The sequence below is a fragment of the Equus quagga genome, chromosome 2, assembly GCF_021613505.1.
Source record: "Equus quagga isolate Etosha38 chromosome 2, UCLA_HA_Equagga_1.0, whole genome shotgun sequence".
In the NCBI taxonomy this organism is placed as follows: Eukaryota; Metazoa; Chordata; class Mammalia; order Perissodactyla; family Equidae; genus Equus; species Equus quagga.
Window position 1 is genome coordinate 96,794,692 of NC_060268.1, and position 24,584 is coordinate 96,819,275.

Genomic DNA, 24,584 nt, shown 5'->3' on the forward strand with positions numbered 1-24,584 from the left:
TCTGTCGTTGACATCACCTATTAGGTATGAGTCAAGCGCTACTCAGCTCTCTGTCTTCATTCCTGTTTCCTGCGTTGCAGACTCACTGGATTCTGCTGAGTCACTGCTGTCTGACCGTCACAGCAAAGGAGAAAGAACAGTAATGGGAGTAGGCAATGGCTCTGAAATCTTCTGTTTGCATGTGGAGTCTTTTACTTTAATTCACACTCCACTTGCCAGTGCAAGTCATACAGTAAGGCTTGCATTAAAAAAAAAGGTGGGAGAGGTGGTTCAAGATGGTGGCTCAGGAAGATCCTGCTCAACCCCTCACACAGAAAAACAAAACCTACAGCTACATATGAAACAACTCCCTCTAAAAAGACCTAAAAACTAGATTAAAAAACTCCTCCACAACAAAGGGTAAAAGGGCCACATCCAGATGGATAGGAGAGGCAGAGCCCATCCTCAGTACAGCAGCCCAAAATTGGGATGGATCTCAAAATCCAGAGCGTCTTCCTGAGGAGCAGGGGGTTTGTGCTCCACATCAGGCACCTGGAACATTGGGACCTGCGCTGGAGAGATGAACTCTCAAAACATGAGGCTTTGAAAACCACTGGGGCTTATGTCTAGGAGACCCAAAGGGCTGTAGGAAACACATTCTACTACTTAAAGGCTCATCTTAGAGAGATGGAGACTTTGATTTTCTTCTCAGGAGAAACTAATAATGGATTTCTTCTCGCTATTGAATATAGGAAATACAACACACTCTTCAAGAATTTTCTACTATTTGTATGTGGAAAGATTTTTTGGAACACATTTATAATTTCTGCCCAAACATCTTTACTCTGAAAGCTGTAGATAATAGGGTTGAGTGTGAGTGTGAGAATGGTATAAAGTCTAGCCAGGTACTTCCCCTGGCCTGGAGGGTGGTATGACTTAGGTGTCATGTAAGTGAAAATAAATGGTCCATAGTACATTTTGACCACAACCGTAGGGAAAAAACAAGTGAAAAATGACTTTTTCTGTGCCTCAGATGTTTTCATTTGGAGAAGTAAGGAGAACTTGGACATAAGAAGCAAAGATTAGGGAGAAAGGGATGAGCAGGAAAACGATGCCGCTTACAAAAACTCTTTGTTGATAGTGTGTTGTGTCCATACAGGAAAATTTCAATATTGCAGGGACTTCACTGAGAAAGTGATCAATAGCTCTTGAGCCACAGAAAAGAGGGTGGAGTGTGTAAGCTGTATGAACTACGGAGCTGACAGTCTTAACAAGCCAGGACCCTCTAGCCATGAGAATGCTGACATAGTCACTCATAAGAACGGGATAGTGGAGTGGGTGACAGATGGTTACATAGCAATCATGGAACGTTGCTGCCAGGAGAAGGCACTCACCATCAAGAGGGTGAGGGATAGACACATCTGGAAGCCAAAACCTGCAAAACAAATAGTTCTGCTACCTGACAGAAAGTTAGAGATCCTTTGGGGAACAATATTGGAAATCTACAGGATATCCATACAAGAGAGATGGCTGAGCAGGCAATACATTGGAGTATGGAGTCATGAGTCCTTGTGGATAAGGAGAATCATGACTGTATTTTCTGTTACAATCATAATAAAAATAATGAATACAAAGGAGAAGTAAAGCAGACTTCGGGGAAAGAAGAGAAAAGTTCCAACAGAATGAAGTCACAGGTGAAAGTGTGATTCTCATGTCTTATCTTGTATTTTCCTGTGTTAACCTAAAAAATAAAAATGTAAGGAAATAAGAGCTAATTAGGAAAGGAAGAAAACACAGTGTAAATCTGAAACTCATTTGCACCTCTCCGCAAAATAAAAGAGAGCTAGTGATGCATAGTTTGCCATCAGTCAAGGAACTCTCAACCAGCTTTTGAAAAGGAGTGTTTTAAAAGACGAGTATTTATTTGTTTGAACTTGGTGATGACATTCATAATATTGAGTGGACACTTAGCTCTCTGTATAGTCACAAACTCTTAATTCCATACTCTTTACGCAAGTCCAGTCCTTTCCCAAATATCACCTTCTCCTCCACGTCTACCCCTGAAGACCCTATTTATAATCACAATGTTCCCACCAGCAGCCCCACTTTCCTGATCCTCCTTACTGTGGTCATTTTACTTTTTTTCAAATCACTTTTCACCTTTCAGCTGATTAAATAATAAACATATGAGCTATATTTTTTCTTTATTGTCATCTCACCCTCCGGAAATTAACCTTCACAATGGTAAATCTTTGTTTTGTTCGCTGCAAAAAGTCAAATACTGAGAACAGTGCCCGGCACATAGCAGCTGCTCAATGACATTGGTGAAATACGTGGATAAATGAGTGGGCCATGGAACTCAATTTTTCATGCAATTTTTATTTAGATAATGCTTAAAGAAAATGGAATGCATTGTTTCTAAGTCTTTCTAATGATAATAATAATGCAATGCTGTAACAAAAACTGGCTTAATCTATGTTGGTAATTGGAAAGATCACATATTTTAAGTCTGAAAAAATAAAAATTTTGTTCAGTCAAAATCAATAGTCATTATATATTCTTATATATTTTGAATTATATTTTGAGTTGAATTATATTTTATTAATTCCTTATTGAGAGATCATAAGTGTTAATGATATTGTTTTTACATGGATAGTGCTTATTTAACTGTTAGCTTTATAATTTTTTGTGCAAATTCAGTATGTATGACCTATTCCTCAATATAAATAGAAGCCAAGAGGTTTTTGGATATAAGATTTTTTCAAGGAAAATTTTCGTGTGTAAAATTGAGATTTTGCGTCTTTCTATATGTGCAAAATATTTATCACTAGAAAGAGGCAATCCATGAGTTCAGTCAGATCAGTGAAAAAGTAACTTTTGTTTATTACTATTTTCTACATAGACTGTTTTTAGCTTAGGATAGACTCTTTATTTTAAGGCAATATAGACTGTGGTCATGGAAAAAGAAACAGAATAACATTGGCATGAATCATGCGGGCCATTTCATATTGAGAAAATTTAACGCGAGAAAAGAATAGACAGTAATTGTTTTCTAGGCATATCCGAATGTATTCAAACAATAACTACTTCTGATTAAAATGCACGTGCTAGATTTACACCCATATCAACAAAGGCTTCGTTCATGAATAAGTTATGTGGGTCCCTAAATTAATTTCACCAGGAATCCAACTGGTTTGTGTAAGGAGCCAAATTGTTTGATTTTGTCTATGAAACTACTTCAGATGTAGTAGCCTTATTCCAATTAGTGAACCAAACTCTTTTTAGCTGGTTATTATTCAAATGGTCCATTGATTTCACCCCTGCTTTGAAATCATTTTCTAGCTATAAAGTCATATTCCAAATGTTTCTCTCCTGAAAAAAATAGTCTGATTGTATCATTTACTCAGCGATTGCACTACACTCAATTCATTTTTATCATGATGTATTTATCAAAAATTTCAAAATGTAATATATATCCATTAATTTTTGCAGAACTAGACTGAAAAATATTATTTCACATCAGTTCCAGATCTCTCATTGCACAAATAAATAATACAGAATATTTTTTTAAATTTAGGTTTAACTAGAGGCCTACTGTTTACTAATACTGGTAAGACTACACATTATTAGGTTAAACAATTATTGATATGCTCCTACATTATGTCTTTACATTAAGCTTTAACTGTAAGACAAATAAAAGAGAAAAAACATCAAATCAATTCTTCCTGAAAAATATTTAGTTTAAAAAAATGTTTGTATGAAAGTCCTGTGGAATATTATTTGATTCATGCAGTTATATTTTGCATTATATGATAAGACCATTTTTATTTTTTGAACATTTATAAAATACTTGGAATATCAATGACTCGCTTGATAAAATAATTATAAATTCTATTAGAAAATTTTTAAGTATCAGACTTACTGGGTTGGTTACCAACTGATACACAATAATTGAATTTTACTGATAATTTACTGAAATGCAATGGAATTTCACAGGGGAGGCAGAGGTCAAACACTGAATTGCCCTAAATATAGAAGAAATAATGTCATTACTTATTTAAAGGAATTGAAATGGAATGTGGATATAATTGATGTATGATAGACGTTAACTAGTCTAGAAATTCGTATACTATTGACTCAAATAGTTATATTAAGAAAATAGCAATATGCATTAAAACTTCCCTAATGATTTGAAAAGACACAAACAAGAAAATTTAATGCAAATATGCTATCCCAAATATTTTATTTTTTGTCCCATCTGTATACAAAACACTAATCAGACTTGAAATTATATCTGAAATAAATTTCTATCAAATCAGGATTATAACAGTACCTGCCTCATAAGGTTTTTTTGAAGATTAAATGAGACACAAATAACACACATACACATAAACCCACATGCGTACATGCACGCACACACACACTCATATAACAGAGCCTGGCGCATAGTACTCAGAAACAATGATTATTATTGTTTTTAAACTTATTACTGTTTCTACTTTTGCTTTATCAATATATCTTTTATTACTGTGCTATTATTATTTCTTCATGATTTAAATATGCATTTAAGCTATTCTATACTAGAGAGAGAGAGAAAGAGATAATGGGAGAGAAAAAAAGAAAAAAAGATTCACAATGTGACAGAACACAACTGAGTAAAGTAAAGTGCATTTAATGAAGTGCATTGGAAGTATAATCGTACTCACTTCCTAGTGAAATAAAATTGGTCCATGAGGCTCTCTGGGGAGTAATCAACTCAGTGTGTTGAATGAGAACGTGTGAGTGGGCTTGTCACCTATGTGCACACACACAGATGTGTGTGAGAGAGCAAAGCACTGCTCCTTATTCTGAAAGAAATCAGCTGAGCTGCTCACAGTTTCATTTTCTGCTAGCCTTTTGATGTTTTCATTAACCACTTTTCGCCCTTCTGACTTTTCAGGGCACTACCTCATATGCAGAAAATTATTGCAGGGTGATCTTACGTCTAGCCTTTGTTGCTTCCACTGTAATTTAAGGCAATCCTGTGATTAGTATCTAACAGTGACATCAAATTCTTTATGTCCGACACTGAACTGTCCAAATGCGTTCCCCCAAACAGGGAATGGCACCACCATGTGCAATTGCCCAAGGTAGAAATCGGAAAATCACCCAGACTCTCTTTATGCCTACTCTTTTCCATCCACAAATCGCCATCTCCTGTCTATTCTATCTGTGTCAGTGCCCCTCGTGGATTATTTCCTCTCTGGGGCTGCATACCTTGTGCAGCCACGGCAGCTGGAAAGCATCTATTCTATCCTTCACTTTCAGCTGAGCAGACCTGTATTGGCTCAGCACCACCCACATAAAATCACACACTTCTCAGCCCTCCTTGAAGCCGGTGGAGTGTGGACAATTACAACAAAAGCGTGGTGGACTGGAGGCACACACTTCTCATTCCTTCATCCTGCTGGCTAGCATCTCTGTGACGGTGGGTGGCCCTGCACTCTTCCTGGAGAAAGCAGACAGAGAGCCATCTCCCGGGATTGTGGAGCAGAAAGCTGTGAGCCACAGTGTAATGTCTTATTGATCATGACAATGTGGAATTATTAATGAGAAATAACTCACTGAAATCATTCAAAACTGATCTGGGATGGGCAAAAGCAGGAAGTTTCCCTGTGATAACTGTTTCCCATCCTTAACATTCTTACTGAATTGTAAATTTTTAGGGTCGTGGACCTAGTATAACTCCAGTATGTTTTATTCAAAATGGTTAGCACTTGATCTTATGAGATAGAAATTCAAAGTTTATAATATTGTAATGATAATTCAAGTAATTCTCTGCCTCCAATTTCTCCCCATATAAATGCACTTTTTGCTCTATTCTGGATCACCCTTCCTGGAACACAGTTTTGAGCATGCAAATACTCTGCTGGGTTACATTCCATGCATATTCCAGTACAATTACTTTTTTTAAAAAAATCATAAATTTCTCTATCTTTACTTTCCATTTTCAGTGAAACTGAAGAATTTGTGTTTACAAGACCTTGTCTTCCTTGTGTGTTTGCTCCAACCTATGTTCTTTCTTCCACATAAACAGTCTTCTCCATTATTTACTAGGGCTTTGAGGTCCCCCAACATCTAAAATTTCAGTTAAAGTCCTCCCTCTATGGAGAATCTTTTTGTTTTGTACCTGTTTTCCTTCCTTCTCTTTCTTGCTCACAACTGGACAGCTCTGTCAGGACTGTGTTTGACCTACAGCTTCGCTGTCTGTGTTTAGAGTTGCTCTTTGCACTTTGAACATAACCTGTGTGTCTCTTCATGACCTGGACCTGATGTCCAGCCAAGGTCCTTTTCTCTCACCCCATTAAACTTTACCAGTATTACACACCCAGGAAAGGACAATCTTGCTTGGTTTTACCTTTAGGACACTTGGCTCACTGGCACCTCAGATGCTACAAGCAGGCTCCTCTTCGATGGTGTCTGGCCATTGCTCACACCACTCAGGGGTCTACTTCAGTGTCACTTTCTCCACAGCGACTGTGAGGTGGGGGGTGATGCCTCAACCAGTCAAATCAAGGTATTTGCTTCAAATTAGCTGCAGGTTTTCAGGGAGAAGGGGAACAAACAGTTTGGGAGAAGCATGGAGAAATTAGGAGGACACCTACTGCCTTGAAGTCGTGCACAGTGTGGCTTCTCAGAGGGAAAACAGCCACCCTTGGATAAGATGACATGAGGAGCCGTGTCTCCAGGGGAACCCAGAGAAGGCAGTGAAGGGAACACATGGTGGTAGCTTGTGTAGAAGGAAATGGGGGCGCTGAGGCAGACCAGCGTTCTCCAGGTGCAGCGCAACGTCCTGCTGCGACAGAGAGGAGGGAGACGGTCCGATCAGCATTAGCTGAACAACGTGAGATTAAGCTTTTGTAGAAGGAAAAAAACCTGCCTTCGCTGACCCCTTCCCCATGATCCCCTTTGTATGTAGCATATTTTGTTTCCACTTTTCAGGACCTGAGAGTACAGCGTTGTTAAGGGTTCTGTGTATGGCGTGTCTCTTACACTGGATAGCAGCTCCAGGGCAGACCACTCGGTGGACCCGACCTGCCACCAGTGTTGAGAGTCTTCTGGGTGTTTTGCGGAGTCAACTGACAAACCTAATTATTCCACAGACTGTGTATTACAGAGAGGAAGATTTAAAAATACAGAATTGCTTTATCTTAATGATTCTGCTTATTTTCATTTTTGATAGATTCATGAGTCAATTAAATGATCACCAAAATTTTGAGTATATAAGGGAATATAGCAAAGACATTCAGCTAATTTGCTTGTTTTTTATGATAGTTAAGCCTTATTAAGCATTGTTAAAGATCAGGAGACACTGTAAGTGGTTTGCCTTTATTAGCATCCTAGAGCCACTATTTTCTGTGATCATCCAAGACCTGTACGGGGCTCACAGAGATTAGTCAGCATTCCCAAGGTTATCTGGATTCACCAAAGCTTCAAGTCTGAAGTTCTGATTATAGAACTCACATTCTAAGTAAACACCATTTTCCCCATAAGTTTTTACCTATTTCACCCAACATCAGGACTCCATTTGGCACCATGATGCTCTTTAGGAAGAAAAAGGATGGCTATTTCACATGGGTGTGTGTATTGTGGGGGAAAAGGGTGTCCAGTCCCACCTTTAAAACTGACCTGAATTCTACTTGAGGGTTTCACTTGCTGCTTTAAAGCTAAACATCATGGAAGTTCACTTCTTCTTTGTCAGATGCATTTTGGACTTGTCAAAACTTTGTCATCTGCACCGCCTCACATCTCTAACATGCCGTCTGTACCCCTAGGAACGGTATGAAACCTCCATTGTAGCCTGAGTATCACTTTCCTGAAGGACCACAAGACCTTCTAACTCATTTCTTTCACTTTACTGCTTCTTGCTGTCTATTACTTCCGTCTCTCCTATTGTGGAAGACTGACAGAACTTTAACCCTGTTTAAAAATAAATAGATAATTTAGTAACTGTAGGGTGTTGGGCAAGTTCTTACCTTAGTTTTTGCTATCATTTTATCCATTTTTAAGTATACTGTCAATACAGTGGCATTGAGTATTTCCACATTGCTGTGCAATCATCACCCATATTAATCCCCACACCTCTTTTTATCTTCTCAAACTGAAACTCTACACCCATTAAACAATAACTCCTCATTCTTCCTTCCCCTCAGCCCCTGACAACCACTATTCTATTTTCTGTCTCTATAATTTACTCTAGAAACCTCAGATAAGTGGAATCATACAGTATTTGGGTTTTTTTGTGATCAGCTTATTTCATTTAACATAATGTCCTCAACATTCATCCATGCTGTCACACGTGTCAGAATTTCCTTCCATCTTAAGGCTGAATAGTATTCCTTTGTATGCATATACTACTTTTAATTTATTAATTCATTCCATCTACCGACATTTGTGTTGCTTTCACTCCAGTTGCACATTTAAGTATCAATTTAATGGGGTTTTGGTAACAGATGCTTATTTTTTAATTTTGATAAGGTAAACAGATATAGCATAAAAACATAGCAATTTGAGGCTAATTTTTGCTTACATTATGCAGGAGAGGCTCACATGTTTTTAGAGAAAAATTATAACTTACATGAATTTCCAGTCTCTAAAATACTTTTTCTTATTTGAAGTTTCTACTTGTAGGTTAAGTATTTTATCAACTACAAAACCATTAGCTTTCATTTTTTAATAGAGATAAGAGATATATCTATTTTCTTTTTAGGTAAAATAAGTGTATAAAAACTATTAGTCATCATGAATAAAACTGACTAGTCAGCAGGCTAATAGTGCTTAGATTATTACATGGAAAGATCAATTAAATGTGTCAATTAAATAAAATATAAAAAATATTTCCCTAATATTTAACTATTTGTTTAATTATAATTCCTATCTATATTGTCATATTACACAAGTGAGATTATTTTCCACTAAGTTTAATGTTTGTAAACCTATGCAAAGATGATTCTAAAGGATAATTTCTAGCAAAATTGACCAAGGATACAAAAGGTGATGGAAATTTAAAATGAGGAATTACCTCGTCTTGCAGATAAAATATCTACAATGACATTAAATGGATGAAAGCTCAACAGTCTCTAGTGGAGGAAAAGGAAAATTTAATACTCTGAAGATTCTGTCAGTACAATGATGATGCTCCAGCAATGGAGTTAGGGACTGAGTGAGCATTTTGCACTGCTTTATCCACCTTGATAGGTGTTCAAGTATGGAGTGGATAGAAAATGTGGGGGCAAAGGGAATGACCACGGGAGAGGTCGGCTCCTCCTGCCAGGTAACCTCATTGAGTCATGTCACATCCTTGAGAGTGGATTTGCATCCCCTTCTCTGCAGCTGTGGTTGTATTTGTTCAACAAGCTAGGACACTGTCAGCTCTAGCAGATCCGAGAGGAAAATTCCTTAAAGATTTATATCCTCTTGGAAGTGAAGAATGAATTAATTTATCTCTGAAGTTGGGTGATGAATTGAGGATTTTTATTTTCTCTGTTTTACCCAGTAAAGATTGTGTTTCTATGACTTCGAGGGGAAACACTGTCATTGCACAAAGTGCCTTTTCACAGTTAATGAAAGTCTGTATTATATTTCGTATTATAGTGTTACCTTGGGGGAAATAGTCTAAGGAGGTCATTATTTTTTCAGTGTACAGCTCAGTAAAGTTAAACTAAATGCACTAATAATTCCAAATTAAGTTATGTTTCCATCTGCAGACTCAGTCCTTCCATTTCCTAGACCTGAGAATATAAGTCCTGTTGTTTGGAAAGTAAAAATAACCTTCCTGACTTAAGAAATGCCAAAAAAAATCTAATTTTGGTTGGTTTCAATAAATTTTGATATGTTGTATATGTTTAACTCTCATTATCAAGGACATAGCTTTTATATAGTTAAACACAGTGATTTAATTCACCTTCTAAGGATATTGACTATGCATGATACAAAGCAAGTGCAAATATAAATGACAAATTACGTGAATAATTTCCTCCTGCCCACTGGCAATGACACTTACAGCAGGTTGCATTTCTGTGCCAAGCACTTTGCAGTTTCCTGTAGCACAGGGGCACACAGAAGACATCCAGCAAGAGTGACCCGATTAATAAAACTATGGTTTCCTTCAAGTATAAAGTTACAAGGTAGTTTGGAATTTTCCCACAAGGAGCATGCTGGCATGAGGAGTTCAAAACATCTGCTGGTGGGCCCACCTTTAGTTTTAAAGGAATTGTTGATGTGTCCGTGATAAAAGCATCAATCCTGAACTGGGAACTTGGAACTCTATCCAGAAGGGCTTAAGGCACATGTGATGGGAAGCACAAAATTCCCATGTCAGTGGGAGTAGTGAGGAGAGGGGCGGTGCTCCATTATAAAAGAGTGCCCTCTAGTGTCAGCTCAAGCTCTGTAGCCAAGAGCTCTCAAAAGATCTGAGGACTTTGAATTCCCTAGTGTGTCCTTATCTGTGCTGTGGACTGAATTGCATTCCCCAATATTCCTATATCGGGCACCCTAACCCAAAATGAGAAGGGTTTTGAGATAGAGCCTTTCTAGAACTTATGAAGGCTAAATTATGTCATATGGGTAGGGCCTTGATCTATAGGATGAATGCGCTTACAAGGAGAAGAGAGGCCAGAGCTCACAGTCTTGCTCTTCACAGGCGCTGAGGAAACACCACGTGAGGACACAGAGAGAAGCAGCCTTCTGCAAATCAGGAAGAGAGGCCTCACTGGGAACCAAGCTGGCTAGCTCCTTGATTTTAGACTTTCCAGCCTCTGGAACTGTGAGAAAATGAACATCTGTTGTTTAATCCACCTTGTCTATGGTATTTTTTAATAGAATCCCAAGGTGACAAATCCACTCTGGTCCACGACCCAAGTTTCTGTGGAGAAGGATTGGTATGCAGTGAGTATGCGTAATTACTGTGGCATTGAGGAACCTTTCTTCCAGGTGATCTGGCCTCTTTTTCACGGAATGAACTCTGGGAATTGAAATTGACTCAAAACACCAAATAAGGAGATGGATTGTGATTGTTTTTCCTGATGGTCCCTGGCATCAGTTTTCCTTTCCCCACGTTTTTATCTTTGTTGGTTCTACAAATGAAGCAATACCCTTGGTGGTAGCACTTATACCTCACTCTAAGGGTGCCGAGGTCCATGCCCATTTTGTAAATTGCGTTCACCTTCCCTCTGAAGTGTTTGTGGCACCACACGGTCCATGTTATTCCTGGATCCTTTCCTTCCCTCTCACAAAAGTGGCTCTGGTTACACAACAGTATCCATCCATAGACCGTGGCCCAAATGGACCTATGAACCAGTCAACAATGCTTTTAGTCTTCTCCAGAGTGCATTCCATAACACTCTGGGCTCCCCTGGGGACCACAATCAGACTGGTCATCCATAACACACCGGTGCCAAGGTGTCCTCTGCTCTTTGCTTTTTGATCCCTTATTCAACTATCGGCCATGGTCGGCCCCACATTGTTATCTTGCCTATCGTATGTCCTTGTGATTGTTAGTTTTATACCTCATTTATAGTACCCAGTTATTTTTTTATTCACATGATGCTGGGTTTTTTTTCTACCAGTTTTATTGAGATATAATTGACATATAATACTGGGTAAGTTTAAGGTATAAAATGTGATAATTTGATAGATGTATATATTTCAAAATGTTTGCCACGATAAAGTTAGTTAACACCTCCTTCCTCTCACATAGTTACCATATCTGTTGTTGTTAGTGCAACTATCAAGTATGCAAGAGAGAAATTTTAACCATGGTCATCATGCTGTACCTTAGATAGATGAAACATATTTCAATCAGTTAATCTTCAGGGCTGCTAAGGTTGTTTGAGAATAATATCTATGAAAAGCTAAAGAGCAAATTTTTTAAAAACAGAAATTAACTCTGTTAACCAACCTGTTTGTTGCTGTGGTTTTTGTTTATGTATATTATATATATTGTTAAATTTCCTTAAGGGTTTAGGAGCTTACTACAAAATAATTGGCTCACTTACTTTCTTTTTTTTCTTTTCAAGGAGTTCATTCACAAATGTTATTGTAGATTTTCTCCATTTATGAGGAATATAATATACCACTCTCACATGGAAAAGTGCAATGAAGAATTGCATCCATAACTACGAAGACCAAAGAGAAAACTAACACTAAGCATGTTTTCAAATATCCAGGTAATGGGGCCACAACTATTTGAGATTAAAACTTGAATGAATACATTGCCTCAATTTTCCTTGACACTTAATTTACATTAACATAGACCAAAAGTAGACAGCAAATTAATTACATTAGAATGTTAATCTTTGCATCACTTCATGAAATTAAATATTTTACATTAATTTTTCAGCAAAATGGAAAAGTTTAACTCAACAAAAAAGGTTTTTTCTTTTAAATAATCTTTATTTCATGGAACTGTTTGAAATTTACAGAAAAATTGAGAAAAGAGTATAAAGACTTCCCATGTACACTGCACCCACTTTCCTCTATTATTCCCATCTTATATTACTTGGTAGGTTTGTTACAATTGATTGACCAATGTCAATATTTTGTTATTAACTAAAGTCCATACTTTATTCATATTTCCTTAGTTTTTAATAGACGTCCTTTTTCTGCTCCAGGATCCCATCCAGGGTACCTCGTTGTTTTGAGTTGTAATGTCTCCATAGTCTCCTCTTGGCTGTGACTATTTCTCAAATTTTCCCTGTTTTTGATGACCTTGACATTGTCAAGGAGTATTAATAAAGTATTTTGTAGTACGTTCTTTTATTATAATTTGCCTGATGTTTTTCTCATTATTGGGCTGTTTTTGGGGCTTTGGGGAGGAAGGTCACATGGAAAATGTCATTCTCATTACATGCTATCAAGGACATCAACATGATTTATCACTATGGATGCTGACCTTGACCATAGGACGGTGCAGTTTTTTGTTAGGTTTTCCCACTGTAAAGTTACTCTCTTTTCCCCTCTTTTTTCACACTGTATTCTTTGGAATAAAGTCACTATGTACAGGCCAAGTTTAAGGAGTGAGGAGTCGCACTCCTCCACGCTGAGGGTGAAGTACGCCTACAGTATTGGAATTCTTCAGCACGAGAAACGTTTTCCTTCTCCCCTCCCATTTATTTGTTTATTAAATCATATGTATATCTAGTATGAACTCTTATGGGAGCTCTTTTAACTGACTCCTGTGTCCCTTTGACCTACGCCAAACAAGGTGGGGTTTGGGGAGAACTGCCTTAATTCCTGGGACTATGAGGTGCTCCAAGTTTATCTGAATATTTCCAGCCACAATCATAGAATCAGCTATTTCTTCTAGGAACTCTGGTTCCCTTCACTAAAGAATGGTGTTCGAAACCAAGGTCTAGACACTGGGTGTGCTTGTTACCACTGTGGGGTGTCGTGGCTTCTAGGCCCTCTCAACTGACAGAGCAAGGAGATAAATGTGTGTATGTAAACTTTCCGACACATGTTTTCATATGTAGCAATGTGTCCACATTTTATGCTAAACATGAGTCTGTAATGATTAGATAACTATCCAGCTCTAACCCACCTGCATCTGTTACCCTGGCTTCTCTGCAAACCTCCAGTCTAGCATCTTGAAACGTGGCTCCCGACACCCACCATTCGTTCACCTTACTGTTCAATCCCATTACTCATTTACAGCAGCTTCAGAATGCTCAGCCTGTGACTCTGTGGGAAACAACTTTATCGCTAGAGCGCAGTACATAGAGGCAGCTCCTTTTCAATCCCATTACTCATTTACAGCAGTGTCAGAATGCCCAGCCTATGACACTGTGGGAAACAACTTTATCACTAGAGTGCAGTGCATACAGGCAGGTCCCGTTGCCTTTAGCCTTAGAGTCTAGGCTTAGAGACTCCAATCATTTCCAAAGTTACTCAGGTCAGCATCTTACCCTCCATCTCATTCAATGAAGTAACTTCATAAATTTGTAATTCAGTTAGATTATCTTGTCTCAGTCTGCATGTCTTCTTGCATATACCAACATCTTAAATGACTTTTGCAAAAGTTACACACATTAAGGTTCACTCTTTGATCTTTAAAGTTTTGTGGGTTTTTGATAAGTGCATAATGTCATGTTACCATTATCATAAGAGAAGTTCACCACCTTAAAAATTCTCTTATTCCTCACATAATCAACCCATTCCTCCTCCCGCTTCACCCCTGGCAATCCCTGATATTTCTAAGTTCTCTATAGATTTCTCCTTTCCCGAATGTCATAAAATTGGAATGATGCACGATCTAGACTTCTCACAGTGGCTTACTTCGCTTCACAATATGCACTTAAGCTTTGTTTATGTCTTTAGAGATAATCTATCTTTCCTGTGTGAGTTTTGGGCGGATCATCAAGGATTTTGTCTGTTCCATCTAAGGCATCGATTTCTGACCTTGCAGCGCTGCCTACTGTGCCTTCCTCACCCTTCTAATGTCACGGGACCGGAAGGAGTAACCCCTTTGAACTTTTTACGTTGATAATTTGTGACTTGTCTGTTTTTTCCTTCTTGGTTAGTAGGCTAATGGTTTATAATTTTTATAGATCTTTTCAAAAAACCAGTTTGGATTTTGTAGATCATTTTCAATTGCTTTTACACTTTCAATGCCATTGACTCTCCTCTATTTTTTTATTTTCTCCTCCTTGTTTTACACTTATTTTTAAGAATATAATACATGCTTATTAACTACAATCCCATGCTATACATTAGATACCCAGAGATTATTTATCTTATAAATGTAATTTTGTATCACTTGATCAATATCTCCTTATTTCCCCCACTTTCAGATGCTGGTAATCACCACTCTGCTCTCTGTTTGCATGTGTTTGGCATTTTTGGATTCCGCATATAAGAGATATCATACAGTATTTGTCTCACTTATTTTACTTTTCCTAATACACTTAAAGCTCATCTGTGTGGTTGCAAATGACAAGATTTCCTTCTTATCATAGATGAGTAATACTCCACCGTGTGTACATGTGTATATACAATGTAAATGCACATATGCAATCATATCTTTCTTATCAGTTATCTGTTGACAAACACACTTAGGCTGTATCCATATCTTCGCAATTGGGAATCCTGCTGCCTTGAAGACGGGGGTGCAGATGTCCCTGTGAGATCCTGTTTTCGCTTCTGTCAGATATTTACCCAGAAGTGGGACTTCTGGATCATATGGCAGTTCTTCAATTTTTTGAGGAAGCTCATACTGTTTTTCACAGTGGCTACGCCATTTTGCATTCCCATTGACAGTTCACAAAATTCTCTTTTCTCCCTATCTTCACCAACGTTACCGAGCAATGGGCTCATTTTGCTTATTGTGAAACTAGCCAAAAAGTCGGGAGGCAAGTCAATGGAACAGAAAGTGGGCAAGTCAACGGAACAGGAAGGGGGAAAGTCAATGGAACAGAAAGGGGGCAAGTCAACGGAACAGAAAGGGGGCAAGTCAATGGAACAGAAAGGGGGAAAGTCAATGGAACAGAAAGGGGGAAAGTCAATGGAACAGAAAGGGTTTACTCAATTTTGCCAGCACGGATGGAAGATGGTGGACTAGCGTCCTCAAAGCCCATCTTCCCAGGATGAAGACTACAGACAGTTGTATGTGGGCAGGATGTGTAGGCGCACATAAACCCGTTTTAGAACATGGTTTCTTCAGACATCTGGTCTCTGGGTGGACCTTCAAGATCAGGTCTCAGTTCCTGATCATCATCTGTTTTTCCGGCCTTGCGATTGGTGTTCCTGTTTTCCCAGAGACTGGACATGCCTCAGAGACTGGTCAAGGCCCTATACTCTGATCTAACTTAAGGATAATAAGAACAAAGGTTAATTCTTATGTGTAACATTCAGATTATTGTTTAACTCATTCTGCTTATGTGAGTGGCACCAACAATCCCCCACTGTCAGTTGTGGTCTAGCCTAATCATATGCTGGCATCGGGAACAGGGTTGTCATTTTCTATCTGGTTACTTCCTGCTGGTTGAAGATGACATAAGAGGACCATGGAATGGGAAAGAGTCAGTTGTATCTTAAAATGGGCTGGAGGGCCACCAGGACTCTAAAGAGGGAGTTGTCGAGTCACTGACACAGACATTTTGGAGGTTAATTTAGAAATACACTTAATTCTTAATTTAATTATGAGGAATAATGGTAAACTGATTAGTAGGAAAGTTAGTCCTCTTTTAACTAAGCCTTAGTATAGATTTAACTCCATTAGGTACCCAAGAAAATAGGTCAGTAAGCTAGTCTCCTAATCCTGGCAAGAATCAGGTTTGATGGTTTAGCATCTGCTGGAGCGAAGTCACCTGTTCTCTGATTTTATTAATACTGGTTTCCACCTGTGAGGAGGTTTTGATGTATGAACAGCAGGAAGTATTGGCAATTACATAGATGCCCTCTTGTTCAGCTAAGACATACTCTAAGGCAATTCTATTGTCTAACAGCACCTTTGCCAGAGAGTCAAGAAATGTCTGTAAGTTATTGAGACACCTAGCAGTTTCATTAGCTATGATCATAAGGGTGCGAGACAGATTCCTAAGAACATGTCAGTGGGCAGCAATCCCCACCAAAGGAGCAAGCTATGACCAAAGAAATATGCATCCCCATCCGGTAGCCCTCTGAGGAGGTCTCACATTATTCGATATCATAACTTTAAAGAACTGGTCCAATATTTTATTTCTTTTGCCACATGAAGAGTAAAAAGAGTTATTAAGGTACCCAGTGCTCACTGGTCTGAATCTGTGACATTCCACAGGCAATTGTATGCTCATGACACCCCTCAGTGCTACATATATAGCCCCAGGGACTGCAGTACATATAACAGTTTGTTTCGCTAATGCAAATGGTCATTATTTCTCCCCAAGCATTGCCCACGAAATCTATTGAATCATATGTTATAGGTGTAATGACAGGTTGTTGACTGCAAAAGGGCAAGGTTTTTCCTGGTATTGGGGTCACAATGTGTTTTGTTTTGCCTTCATCTAGTCTCAAAGGGAGAGAAAAGCATGGAGGAGTATGTGTCATCTCAGAGGAGAAGCGAGCGATTCTAACACTGTACACAATCCTTGGTTTCTCGGTAGAATCGTGTCTCCAGAAGCCAGGAAAGATGGGGGCCAAAGATCATACAGAGGGCATACTAATGGGTACCTGTGGTCATTTACCGAGTGAGGTCTGGAGTGACGAACCCAGCAACTAGTCACCTTGGTATCGGAGGCTAAGGTTTGAGTTATTCTAATGAGCATATTATCTTGCCATGCCAAACTCATCATTTAGAAAAAGGAGTAGATGCATAAGGTAAACATTCTTTTTAAAGACATATTTTAAATTTTCTAAGGGTTCTATTTTCCAGTCAGTGTCAGTGATGGAAGGGTTGCTTTCCTGTGATGTGGGTGCTGGCTTAACCCAGAAATGATGTGCCCACAGTTTGACTCTGGCCAACTTAACAGCAGTGCACATAGTCAGCAGCACCCCATAAGGTCCGGTCCACTTGGCAGATGCTTGGTCCTCAAGTCCTTGTTTCCTCCACATCTTCAGAAGCACCTGGTCGCTGGGTTTGAAGGAGGGGATGGTTATATCTGGAGTGTGCTTCAACTTGGAAGAAGCATTCTTATGTACTCTGGTTAGAACAGAATTAAGTGACTTTAAATATGATTTCATTGGCACTTCTTGAAAACAGTGGGGAGAACAGAGGGCATGGTGGATGCTAGGAATGGTCGACCATATAAAATTTCACAGAGGCTTAACCTAAGCGCATTTCTGGGAGCCACTTGGACCTAGAACAAGGCAAGAGGTAGTACTTTGTCCCATGTCAAGTGCGTTTCCTGGCACATTTTGGCTATGGTCCTATTTAGGGTGTGGTTCATTTTCTGTTTCTCCAAGCAGCACGTCAGTTCTATTGTGTCTTGAGAACCTGGGATGCCTGTTGTGTAACCTTAGATGTGAAAGCCAGCTCACTGTCACTCTGCAGGGTATTCAGTAGTCCAAACCAGGGAATAATGTCTTCTAATAGAGACCAGACTGCAGCTGAGGCTTCTTCCATCTGGGATGGGAAGGCTTCAACCAATTCTGAAAAGGCCTCTACAAAGACAAGGAGGTATTTAAAATTCCCAGATACACATAGCATCCGAGTAAAGTCCAGTTGCCAGTCTCCATGCGGCCATGGGCCCCGGTTTTGGACTCCCACAGGGGCTGGTGCTGGTCCTGGTTTCAGGTTATTCTGAGCACAGAGATGGCAGCCCTTTACTACTTGTTCAACGGTCTTTTGCAAATGTGCCCCCATCGGACATTTTTTTAGTCCATTGTACAGTGGCATTTCACCCACAATGAGTGCTTTCATGCACACACTTAAGAATGGGGTATAGTAATTTTTCAAGGATTAAAATCCATGACTGTTGGTTATATTTCCATCTCAAAGGATGTGCCTGTGAAAATCTCCATTCTTCTGTTCGCTCCACGTCTTTGGGGGAATAAACAGGTCTGATATGTCAATTTGGGGGAGTAGAGAATGGAGAAAAGTCACAATATTTTCTCTGGCTGCCTGGTCTGTAGCTTGGTCTGCCGATCTGTTTCTTCCTGCCCGAGGGGCTTCCCTCTTTTGATGGCCAGGATAGTGCGTAACAGCTGCTTCAGAAGGGCAGTGGACTGCTTCAGGTAACTGTAAAATTTCTGAAGTGAACTTAACATCCTTATTATCTTCAGTGAGGACTCTCCTCTGCTTCCAGATGGCACTGTGGGCATGAACGGTGGTGAAGGCAGAATGGGAATCTGTATAGAAATTCATCCATTTTCCCTTTGATAACAAGGGCAATTGTTAAGGCAATTAGCTGGTTGCCTGATTAAGGCAATTAGTTCTGCTTTTTGAGCGGAAGTGTCAGGTGGCAAGGTCTGAGCCTCCACGGTTTTTTGTAATGTCACAATGGCATAGCCTGCCTTCTGTTTATCTTGATCCATAAATCTGCTTCCATCGATGAAGTGTTCTGTGTCAAGGTCTGCTAGGGGTTTGTCACTAAAATCAGGGCAGCTGGCATAAACCCTGTCAACCACCTGTAGACAGTCACATTCCAGTTGTCATGCTGTTTCATTAGGTGTCAGGGATGCTGAATTTAAAGCAGTGGTCACCTGTAACCTCACATGTGGATTGTCTAGGAGGATGGCTTGATATTTTCCCACCCTACCAGCTGTCAACCAGTGCCTGTCCTTTTGCTCTAGCAAAGTGAGCACCTGGTGTGGCACATACACAGTAGTGGGTTGGACAAGGGTGAGCATTGCCGTGGCTGTCGCTGCCCAGAGGCAGGATGGCTACCTCCTAATGCTCTGTCCCATCAGTCTGGGGTGTTTTTCAAGCGTTGTGTTGGTACTCCTCGGCCGATGCCTTGCCTCTCATGCACATAGAGGCTAAATGGCTTTGCAAGGTCAGGGAGGCCTAAAGCAGGGGCTGATATTAGTTGGGTCTTTATAGTTTCAAAGGCCAAATGTCGTTCCTTAGTCCAATGTCTCTGAATCCAACCCTTTTATAGCCACATACAGATGTTTGACAATTAGGCCATTATTTGGAATCCAAATACAGCAGAAACCTGCCATGCACAGAAATCGCGGAAATTGCCACCTGGCCTTTGGGTGGGGTAAGACAAGCTACAGCCTTCTTCCGATCTGGCAATAACTATCTTTGTCCCTTAGAAATGGCAAAACCCAAATATGTCACCTTCTGTGTACGTATTTGGGCCTTTTTTTTTTTTTTTTTTTTAGAAAATTTGTATCCAGAGTCAGCCAAATAATTAAGAGTTTTTGGTGCTCCTCTTGGCATCTTCCTGCTTGGTCTTCTGTTCCTGGCTGCTGTACACCTTAAAGGCCATATCAGCCAACCTGGAAGCATTCATTCACAGGGCTCCATCTGATGCTGCAATTTCCTCTTGACACCGGGGCGCTCTGCCCTGTGAAAGTCGTGTTCACCACTCGGAGGGTTTCAGGAGCCTCCAGACCTCTGTGTCCCACTGGCATGCTTGATAAATTCTCTCTAGGAACTCAGAGATCCTCATCAGCTTCTGTTGTATTCCTTGTTCCTTGTTTTGACTTTTTTACTTTGGGATCCCATTTTTAAGGCCTGCCAAAATACACCTTTTGTGAAGACTGAGCCTAACTGCCTGCTATGCCATTTGGGTCCCAGGCAAGCTCAGCAGTGGGTACAGTGGTGTTAGCGTCTGGTGCACCATTTGGATCCACTAGATGGGGCCTTTGAGTTTCCCCTTGAGCCTGTCAATAACCATTCATTTTTCTACCCGTGTCAAGAGCATGTCCAAGAGAACGTGTACGTCTAACCAGGATTGGATGATCAGTCATAAAAACTGAAGAAAACAACTCAGTCATCTGGGAGGGGTCCTCTAGATAAGCTGGATTATCGTTTTTCCAGTGAAACTGTTCAGAATTGGAAAAGGGAGTATACATCCAAATAAAACCAACTAGGTAGTCCTGTCCATTCACACCAACAGGGAACTGCCACAGGGAAATTGTCCAGCTCCAGAGGTGCCTGCCTGGCCAAACTGTGTACCTTACATCATACAGGAAGGCAAAGTCAACAGGTGACCATTTCCCACATCCACCATTTCCAAAGCAGGGGGAGGTAGGGGAGGGAAGGTGGGAGGTGCTGCCCGCAGCCCCTGCCCTCCGATGGGTTGGTGAAGTGTCTGTAATATTGCAATGTCATCCTGCTTATTGTCACCCCCAGCCCTCTGCACAGAAGAGCCTTTTCTTTGTGACCCACTCCTCATTACCATCACTAGCTCTTTTCCTTCTCTCTTGTCATCCTGATGAAGTAACATAAAGGCCTGAACATACGGCATTTCATCATCTTTTCTCTCCTTCTTACAGAATAATTCCAACTGTAAAATGGTATAGTAATTCAAAGACCTATTTGGGGGTCACTTCTCCCCAGATCCCAGAGAATATTGCAGCCATGCAGTGTTAAAATTAAAAAATATGTATTTCTCTTCGACATGTGCTCGTAGTTGTAATTGGCCAACTTAGACAAAAATGGCCCAAAGGACTTTTCTTGGGAATAGATGTAGCCCCTCCATCTCAGAGTTTCCCCGACACATGGACACTTAGACACTCAGACAGGATCCCAAAATCAGAGATAGGATCCCAAACAGAACAGACAGGTGGACCCAACAGATTCTGGGTAGTCCTACAACTACGCCTCTTGTTAATAACTGCCCAACGTAGATGGGGATATCCCTCTGGGATTTCTCCTGCAAGAGACAAGGAGTCTGCAGCAGGCCTGGCTGAGGCAAATTACCCTACATCAGGTGCAGATCCGCTGTTCCCACTTCCCGTTTCCATTCCGTCAAAGAAGCGAAGAAGACAGCTAGAGCTTGAAACGGGTGTGGAGGGGCCATGCCCCGGAAGAGAAGTTCCCAGGAAGCTGCTGGGATTTCCCTGGGGTGCTCTCCAAGATCTGCTGGCCACAAGCAGAAAGTGAGTCCTGGCAGAGTCGCCAGAAATTGTTACTGAGCAATGGGCTTGTTCTGCTTGCCGAGAACCTAGCCAAAAAGTCAGGAGGCAAGTCGGTGGAATAGAAGGGCTTATTCACTTTTTCCAGCAAAGAGTGAAGATGGCAGACCATCGTCCTCAAAGCCCACCTTCCCAGAACAAAGACTTTTTTTTATACATATTTTAAGATTGTTTTTCTATTTCAGTAAAATTGCTCTCAGAATTTTGATATGGATTTCATTGAAACTATAGGAGCCTTAGGTAGCAATATTCATTTTAGAAATATTCATTCTTCTGACCCATGTAAGTGCATTACCTTTCCATTTGATTTTGCTTTCTCAATTTCTTTCCTCAAGGTATTGTTTTCAGTATACGAATCTTCTGTCTCCTTGATTAAATTTATTCCTAGACATTTTATTTTCCATGGGATTGTGAATGGGGTTTTCTTTATATTTCAGATGTTTCATCAGATATATAACTGATTTTTGTGAGCTGATTTTGTGTTCTGTCACCTGACTGAATTTGTGGATTATTTCCAACAATATTTTGCTGAGTCTTTATGGCTTCTTCATAAAATCATACCATCTGCAAAGAACAACAATTTTACTTCTTCCTTTCCAAACTGAATGCCTTTTATTTCTTTGTCTGGGTTAAATGCTTTAGCTAGGACTTCAGCACTATGTTGAACAAGAGCAGAGAGAGTGGGCAACCTTGTCTTGTCCCTGATCTTAGAGGAAAAGCTTTAAAATTTTTACCATTGAGTATAATGTTAGCTGTAGGTTTGTTGTATATGGCTTGATGAGGTGCTTTTCTTCTATATCCAAATTCTTGAGGGTTTTTTTAATCATGAAAGGATGTGATATATTATTAAATGCCTTATTTCCATCTATCAAAATGATTATACAATTTTTATCCTTCATTAAATTAATATGAACTAAGACATTTGTTGATTTGAATAGGTTGGCCTATCCTTCATTCCCAGTTAGAAATCACACTTGATCATAACGTATGATCCTTTTAATGTGCTGTTGAATTTGGTTTGCCAATATTTTGTTGAAAATTTTTACATCTATATGCACTGGGATAGTGGTCTGCAGTTTTCTTTTCCTGTAGTGTCCTTATCTGAATTAACTATCAGGGTAATATTGGCTTGGCAACATGAATTTGAGTGTTGATTTCAGTTTGAATCCATTATAGTCGGAGAACATGGTCTGTATGGTTTCAATTCTTTGAGATTTGTTGAATATTTTTTATAGCCCAAGATATTGTCCTTCTTGGTATATGTTCCCTGGGCACTTGGAGAGAATGTGTATTCTGCTGTCATGGGTGGAGGGGTCTATAAATGTTGATTAAATACTGTTGGTTGAGTTTTTCTTTTTTCTTGCTGATATTTATCTAGTTGGTCTATGGATTATTGAGAGAGGGGAATTAAAGTCTGCAACTGTAATTGTGGATGCGTCTTTCTCTTTAAAGTTCAAATAGTTTTAGCTTCACATATTTTGCAACATTGTTGTTTGGTACCTTTAGAGCAGCTCTGCATTCTTGGTGGGTGACTCATTATTAAACAATATTGTGGTGCTCTGTCTGTATTTAATTTTCTGAGGCAGAGGAAATGCTCTAGTGAATTAGGGCTAGAGAGATGTTACCTCCTCCCAATGTGTTTGTGAAGAAAATGAATAGAAATCTGAAGAGCTTGGACATAAATAGGAAATTGTAAAGATGGTAGAAACATGACTTTAGCTTGGTGTGTGCTTAAAAAGCAGGGGGCTACATTTCTTGAGCAAGTGAGTCCAGGAAGGTGCGTTTTCATCCTCACTTCGAGTTTTGAAAGCAGCCTTTGGATCTGGCTTCAGTCTCCAGCTATTCATGATCGATTCAAAGATCAAGTCCACAATACCCTGGAGGCTTTGCCTATGAGTTTCCCTGGGAGCACTGCAGACATACAGAAAGTGGCAGGAAGGGACAATAGGAACCACAAGCAATCACTCAGGAAAGTGGATGAAGCTCTCTCAGTCCTTTTCACATTTGAATATGTATGCGCATTCATAGCTACCAGTCATCTTTCCTCCTGTTTTACAGAGAAAGTGCAAATTATCTCTGAGCTCCTTAGCCGTCTTCCTTTATCCAGGTCTCCTCACAGCCCTTCAGGAGGTCCCTTTGAAGAGTACATCCCAGGGGTACAGGATGTGTGTAACTTACGATTCTTACAATAAAAATATCATTGAAAACGTAATGTGCCTTCAAGGAAGTGATTGGGTCACTTCACCTTCTGTCTCATCTTTCCTGCAGTCCTTCAGAGATGGGCTGTACCTCCTTTTCCTGTGACAAGGAGGAAAGGAGGTCAGGGTGCCAAGAATGAGTACCTAGCCTCGATCTGCAAAGATACCATATTGGAATCACTAAAATGGACGAGCAATGGAGTTGACCTTTCACTCGGGGTGCCTGATGTGCAAGGCTTCCTCAAGGCTGTAGACATTGAGCACACGTGCCAGCATCCTCCCAGCACACTCTTTATGACCAGGCCATACTCAGCAGAGCTCATATCAACTCCTAGTGCAGATAATATTACAAGGGCCATAAAATCCACCCCTAGACTCTCATCTCTATATTTATCTCTAAATCTATCAGCCTCTCTCTTTCTCTCTCTCAAACACACACACACACACACACACAAACACACAGGAAGACCGATTCACACAGTCCTACTAATATGGGCACGGATCCACCTCAAGAGAATGCGAAAACAGACCCAAAGCACTTGGAAGCATAGGGTGAATGCCAGGAGCTCATTTCCTTGATTTTTTCATTCTGTCCCCAGAGGGCTCCCTAGTCCGCTCTGAGGTGAGAGATTCTGGACACAGGAGTTTCATGCCCGTATTTCCAACTCCTAAGTGATTAGATTCTGCCTGTATTGAAACAATTCTGACCTTGGCCGACTGAATGTCCATACACAAATCTCTCTCTCTCTCTCTGGCTACATCTGCGTCCACCTCCAGAGGTCTACAGAGTGTCCCTCTCTGTAGGCAGATCTCGTCTTGAAAAGCCCTCCCCAGCTCTCCTCCGCCAGCTTCCCCTCTCTCCAT

The 24,584-nt window shown here is 40.1% G+C and overlaps 1 pseudogene; it reads right to left on the bottom strand.

Moving 5' to 3' along the window:
- Window positions 1-444: 444 nt before the first annotated feature.
- Window positions 445-24,584, bottom strand: LOC124235179 (olfactory receptor 2AJ1-like; annotated as a pseudogene).